Raw genomic sequence first — 6898 nt, forward strand, 5'->3', positions numbered from 1 at the left:
CAGTGAAGAAGACGGCACTGGCCACCACCGACTGGTAGAACATCTGCAGCATCTTATTACAGATCTTGAAGGAGCAGTCTTCTCAAAAAGTACAGCTGCTCTGTCCCTTCTTGCACAGGGCCTCAGCATTCCTGGACCAGTCCAGTTTACTGTCCGGGTACACTCCAAGGCATTTGTACTCCCTGGTAAACTGCACATCCACACCATTGATGGAGTCAGGGGCCAGGGGTATTCCTCTCCTCCTAAAGTCCACCACCAACTCCTTCGTCTTGTCGGTGTTGAGCTGCAGGTGATTCAGCCAACATCACTCAACAAAGTCGTTGACTACACCTCTGTATTCAGCTTCCCTCCCCTCACTGATGCAGCCCACAATTGCAGAGTCGTCTGGAAACTTCTGCAGGTGGCAGGGGACCGAGTTATATCTGGAGTCCGAGGTGTAAACGGTGAACAGGAAGGGAGAGAGGACCATCCCCTGTGGGGCCTCTGTGGTGCTCACCACCATGTCCGAGGCACAGTTCTGTAGCCTGACATACTGTGGTCGTCCAGTCAGGTAGTTGGTGATCCAGGGCACCAATGGAGCATCCGCCCGCATCTTCGTCAGTTTGCTCCCCAGCAGTGCAGGCCGGATGGTGATAAAAGCACTGGAGAAGTAAGAGAACATGACTCTCACAATGCTTCTGGGCTTATCCAGGTGAGCACAGGAACGATGGAGCAGGTGGATGATGGCGTCTTCAATCCCCATCTTTGTTTGGTGAGTGAACTGCATGGGGTCCAGGTGGGGTTTAACCAGGGGTCGCAGGTGAGTGAGTGATCACCAGCCTCTCCAGGGACTTCATGATGTGTGAAGTCAGCGCCACCGGTCTGTAGTCATTGGAGGAGCTGGGACACGTCCTCTTTGGTCCAGGAACCAGTCAGGATGTCTCCACATCACAGGAACCCTCTCCAAGCTCAGGCTCAGGTTGTAGATGTGCTGGAGCACTCCACACAGCTGGCTGGCACACGCTTTGAGTAACCTCGGGCTAACACTGTCGGGACCCATGGCTTTGCCTGGGTGGAGTCAATAGACAATAGACAATAGGTGCAGGAGGAGGCCATTCAGCCCTTCGAGCCAGCACCGCCAGTCAATGTGATCATGGCTGATCATTCTCAATCAGTACCCCGTTCCTGCCTTCTCCCCATTCCCCCTGACTCCGCTATCCTTAAGAGCTCTATCTAGCTCTCTCTTGAATGCATTCAGAGAATTGGCCTCCACTGCCTTCTGAGGCAGAGAATTCCACAGATTCACAACTCTCTGACTGAAAAAGTTTTTCCTCATCTCAGTTCTAAATGGCCTACCCCTTATTCTTAAACTGTGGCCCTTTGTTCTGGACTCCCCCAACATTGGGAACATGTTTCCTGCCTCTAACGTGTCCAACCCCTTAATAATCTTACACATTTCGATAAGATCTCCTCTCATCCTTCTAAATTCCAGTGTATACAAGCTGAGTCGCTCCAGTCTTTCAACATATGATAGTCCCGCCATTCCGGGAATTAACCTAGTAATCCTTCCTCAAATTTGGAGACCAAATTTGGAGACCAAAACTGCACACAGTACTCCAGGTGCGGTCTCACTAGGGCCCTGTACAAATGCAAAAGGACCTCTTTGCTCCTATACTCAACTCCTCTTGTTATGAAGGCCAACATTCCATTGGCTTTCTTCACTGCCTGCTGTACCTGCATGCTTCCTTTCAGTGACTGATGCACTAGGACACCCAGATCTCGTTGTACGTCCCCTGTTCCTAACTTGACACTGCTCCCCTGAGTCTGCTCAGCTCCTTCCTCACCTGCTCAGCCTCGATGGTCAGGTGTGGCAAAGACAAGGCACAAACAGGGCGGCACGGTAGCGCAGCGGTAGAGTTGCTGCTTTACAGCGAATGCAGCGCCGGAGACTCAGGTTCGATCCTGACTACGGGTGCTGCACTGTTAGGAGTTTGTACGTTCTCCCTGTGACCTGCGTGGGTTTTCTCCGAGATCTTCGGTTTCCTCCCACACTCCAAAGACGTACAGTTATGTAGGTTAATTGACTGGGTAAATGTAAAAAATTGTCCCTAGTGGGTGTAGGATAGTGTTAATGTGCGGGGATCGCTGGGCGGCGCGGACTCGGTGGGCCGAAAAGGTCTGTTTCCGCGCTGTATATATATGATATGATATATGATATGAGGTGGACCAGGGGGATTGAGGGGGAGAGACTGTCAGGGAGCAGGGGCGAGGGTGGCCAGAGGCCCCTCCATCAAATCTATTAAAAAACATGATTAGCTGGTTGGCCCAGTCCTGATTGCTCTCCCTCCACAGGCCAATGGTCTTGCAGCCTGTAATGTTCTGCGTCCCGCACCATGCATCCCTCATGTTGTTCTGCTGACATTTCCGCTCCAGCTTCCTCCTGTCTTCGCCCTTGGCCCTGTCTCAGTCTCACCTTCAGGCCATTCTGCGCCTGCTTCACCTCCTCCCTGTCACCACTCCTGAAGGCCCTCTTCTGGTCGGGAAGGGCCTTTATGTCCCTGGTGACCCAGGGCTTGCTGTTGGGGAAAGTGTGTACAGTCTCCTCAGGGACAACGTTATCCACACTGAACGTTATGTGGCTGGTAACACAGTCCGTCAGTCCACTAACGTCCTCTCCATGGGGACTGCAGAGTGCGTCCCAGTCTGTGACCTCAAAACAGCCCTGGAGAGCGTCGCAGCGGTCCTGTGACCACCTCCTCACTGAGCTTGTGGTCACAGGCAGCCTCTGGACCACTGGCTGATACCTGGGTAGGAGATGAACCAGGTTGTGGTCGGATCTTCCCAGTGGCGGAAGGTCTATGGAGCTGTACGTCTCTTTAACATTGGCATACGGCAGGTCCAATGTTTTCAAAGTGACTGGGACAGTCACCAAACTGAGTGAAGGTGGGTAGGGTAGTGTCCAAAATCACGGGGTTGAAGTCCCCTGAGATGGCGACTCGGGTGTTGTGTCCGGAGTCTCGCGGTGACTGTGTGGATGATGTCACGCGTGCACAGCGGGCTGGCGGACGTAGGAATGTAAACAGCCACCACAATGGCATGTGATAGACAGGAAGGAGAGATATAAAGAGTGTAATAAAGGGAAGATAATTGCATAACAAGGAATGCACAATAGGGATTGACAGGGAGGAAATATGATGACCAGGTACAGAGGGATGATAGAGGACATCGAGAGAAAGAGTAAGACAGATAAACAGATCATTACAGAGTGGAGTAGAGAGGAGAGAAACCGTGCGAGACATCACACAAACTTGACAAGGAGAAGAGGAAGTGAAGCAACTGTCTCGAGAAACAACCACAGGCAATGCACAGCAGCAAGGAAATCTGACAGCCAATATTCTTTCTGCAAAGTGACTTCAGGCTGTGTGATGGTCGTGGCTTGAAAGCCAAAAGTGATGGAAGTACACATCAGGTCAGGCAGGTCAGTGGAGGGGCAAGATTCAATGATACTTTATTGTCTCATGTACCTACATTGAAACGCTGTGTTTTGCACACGACTCATAGCATCATCATGTAGCATCATCATGTAGCATCATCATGCAGCATCATCATGTAGCATCATCATGCAGCATCATCATATAGCATCATCATGTAGTATCATCATGCAGCATCATCATGTAGCATCATCATGCAGCATCATCATGTAGCATCATCATGCAGCATCATCATGTAGCATCATCATGTAGTATCATCATGTAGCATCATCATGTAGCATCATCATGCAGCATCATCATGTAGCATCATCATGCAGCATCATCATGTAGCATCATGTAGCATCATCATGCAGCATCATCATGTAGCATCATCATGTAGCATCATCATGTAGCATCATCATGCAGCATCATCATGCGGCATCATCATGTAGCATCATCATGTAGCATCATCATGTAGCATCATCATGTAGCATCATCATGTAGCATCATGTAGCATTATCATGTAGCATCATGTAGCATCATCATGTAGCATCATCATGTAACATCATCATGTAGCATCATCATGTAGCATCATCATGTAGCATCATCATGTAGCATCATCATGTAACATGTAGCATCATCATGTAGCATCATCATGTAGCATCATCATGTAGCATCATCATGTAGCATCATCATGTAGCATCATCATGTAGCATCATCATGTAGCATCATGTGGCATCATCATGTAGTATCATCCTGTAGCATCATCATGTAGCATCATCATGTAGCATCATCATGTAGCATCATCATGTAGCATCATCATGTAGCATCATCATGTAGCATCATCATGTAGCATCATCATGTAGCATCATGTGGCATCATCATGTAGTATCATCCTGTAGCATCATCATGTAGTATCATCATGTAGCATCATCATGTAGCATCATCATGTAGCATCATCATGTAGCATCATCATGTAGCATCATCATGTAACATGTAGCATCATCATGTAGCATCATCATGTAACATCAATAACCCGTGCCTGCCTTCTCCCCATATCATGTAGCAGACCTCACCAGGCAGCATTCCAGTCCACGTTTTGGTGCCGACTAAGTTACAACAGTTCACCGACCAGTCCGAACTACAGTCGGACCCCAGGTGGCAGCAGCCCACCTCTGCTGTACCCCACCTTGCTCTCTGGCGCCCCCTATCATTCTCTGATGCCCCCCCCACCCCCCACCCCCCTCGCTCTCGGCGGATTTCTCCACACTTTCACGGCACGGGTCTTGTTGACATTTGCGGTGGGCCAGCAGGGTCTACAGGGCCTAACGGGCCTACTGCAGGGCCTGGCCCCATTGCTGGGAACACTCCCAGTGTGCTGCTCACGAGGTGTGACCTCCCATCGTATCACTGTGCAAGCCCCTGTGCCACTCTGTCAGTCCCTGTCTGAAGACACAAAATGCTGGAGTAACTCAGCGGGACAGGCAGCATCTCCGGAGAGAAGGAATGGGTGATAGAAACATAGAAAAACGTCGAAATTAGGTACAGGAGGAGGCCATTCAGCCCTTCGAGCCAGCACCGCCATTCATTGTGATCATGGCTGATCGTCCCTAATCAATAACCCGTGCCTGCCTTCTCCCCATATCCCTTGATTCCACTAGCCCCTAGAGCTCTATCTAACTCTCTCTTAAATCCATCCAGTGATTTGGCTTCCACTGCCCTCTGTGGCAGAGAATTCCTCAAATTCACAACTCTCTGGGTGAAAAGGTTTTTTCTCACCTCAGTTTTAAATGGCCTCCCCTTTATTCTAAGACTGTGGCCCCTGGTTCTGGACTCGCCCAATATTGGGAACATTTTTCCTGCATCCAGCTTGTCCAGTCCTTTTATAATTTTATATGTTTCTATATGATCCCTCTCATCCTTCTAAACTCCAGTGAATACAAGCCCAGTCTTTTCAATCTTTCCTAAATGTTTCAGGTCTATGCAGGTGCAGCAGGCAGTGAAGAAAGCGATTGGTATGTTGGCATTCATAGCGAGGGGATTTGAGTATAGGAGCAGGGAGGTTCTGCTGCAGTTGTACAGGGCCTTGGTGAGACCACACCTGGAGTATTGCGTACAGTTTTGGTCTCCTAATCTGAGGAAAGACATTCTTGCCATAGAGGGAGTACAGAGAAGGTTCACCAGATTGATTCCTGGGATGGCAGGACTTTCATATGAAGAAAGACTGGATAGACTCGGCTTGTACTCGCTGGAATTTAGAAGATTGAGGGGGGATCTTATAGAAACTTACAAAATTCTTAAGGGGTTGGACAGGCTAGATGCAGGAAGATTTTTCCCGATGTTGGGGAAGTCCAGAACAAGGGGTCACAGTTTAAGGATAAGGGGGAAGTCTTTTAGGACTGAGATGAGAACGTTTTTTTTCACACAGAAAGTGGTGGATCTGTGGAATTCTCTGCCACAGAAGGTAGTTGAGGCCAGTTCATTGGCTATATTTAAGAGGGAGTTAGATGTGGCCCTTGTGGCTAAAGGTTTCAGGGTGTATGGAGAGAAGGCAGGTACGGGGTACTGAGTTGGATGATCAGCCATGATCATATTGAATGGCGGTGCAGGCTCGAAGGGCCGAATGGCCTACTCCTGCACCTATTTTCTATGTTTCTATGTTTCTATGAGACCCTTCCTCAGACTTGTCACCCATTCCTACTCTCCAGAGATGCTGCCTGACCCACTGAGTTACTCCACCATTTTGTGTCTATCTTCGGTCCAAACCAACATCTGCAGTTCCTTGCTCCACAGATAGTCCCTGTCCATTCTGTACAATGTGGCCATGCACACAACATCTCATTGTACATTTTATCACTCATTTAATCATCGGGGAGAAAATTACGTGTGAATAGCGATCGACTCTCAAAGATGATTCCATGAGACTCCAGGTTATTCTCAGACGCTCAAGTTCCGAGCTCCTTGAAAGTGGCAGCACAAGTAGATGTTCAATGTTGCTTTTATTGTCACGTGTGCTAAGTGTAAAAGCAGAGTGAAATTATTTTCTTCCAAGCAGTCCAGCAGAGTGCTAATCAGATATTAAGGTGCGTTCAGGTCAATTTTCATCTCAGTTCCAAAACGATCGATATATTGTTGTATTTGCAATTTACCAAGGGTAAATTGACTTCGCTTCAGGGACTACAGATGCTGGTTGTAAAAATACACTTCAGACTCTGAAAGGTCCTGATCCAAAACATCATATGTCCATATTCTTCGGCGAAGCTTATAAGTTAATGTTCATGTTCATAAGTCACAGGTGCAGAATTAGGCCATTCGGCCCATTAAGTCCACTCTGCCATTCAATCATGGCTGATCTATCTTTCCCTCTCAACCCTATTCTCCTGCCTTCTCCCCATGACCCTTGACACCCTTACTGATCAAGAACCTGTCTGCAGAAGTGTCTTGATCCG

The sequence above is a fragment of the Rhinoraja longicauda genome, chromosome 33 (assembly GCF_053455715.1).
Source record: "Rhinoraja longicauda isolate Sanriku21f chromosome 33, sRhiLon1.1, whole genome shotgun sequence".
NCBI classification, from domain to species: Eukaryota; Metazoa; Chordata; class Chondrichthyes; order Rajiformes; family Arhynchobatidae; genus Rhinoraja; species Rhinoraja longicauda.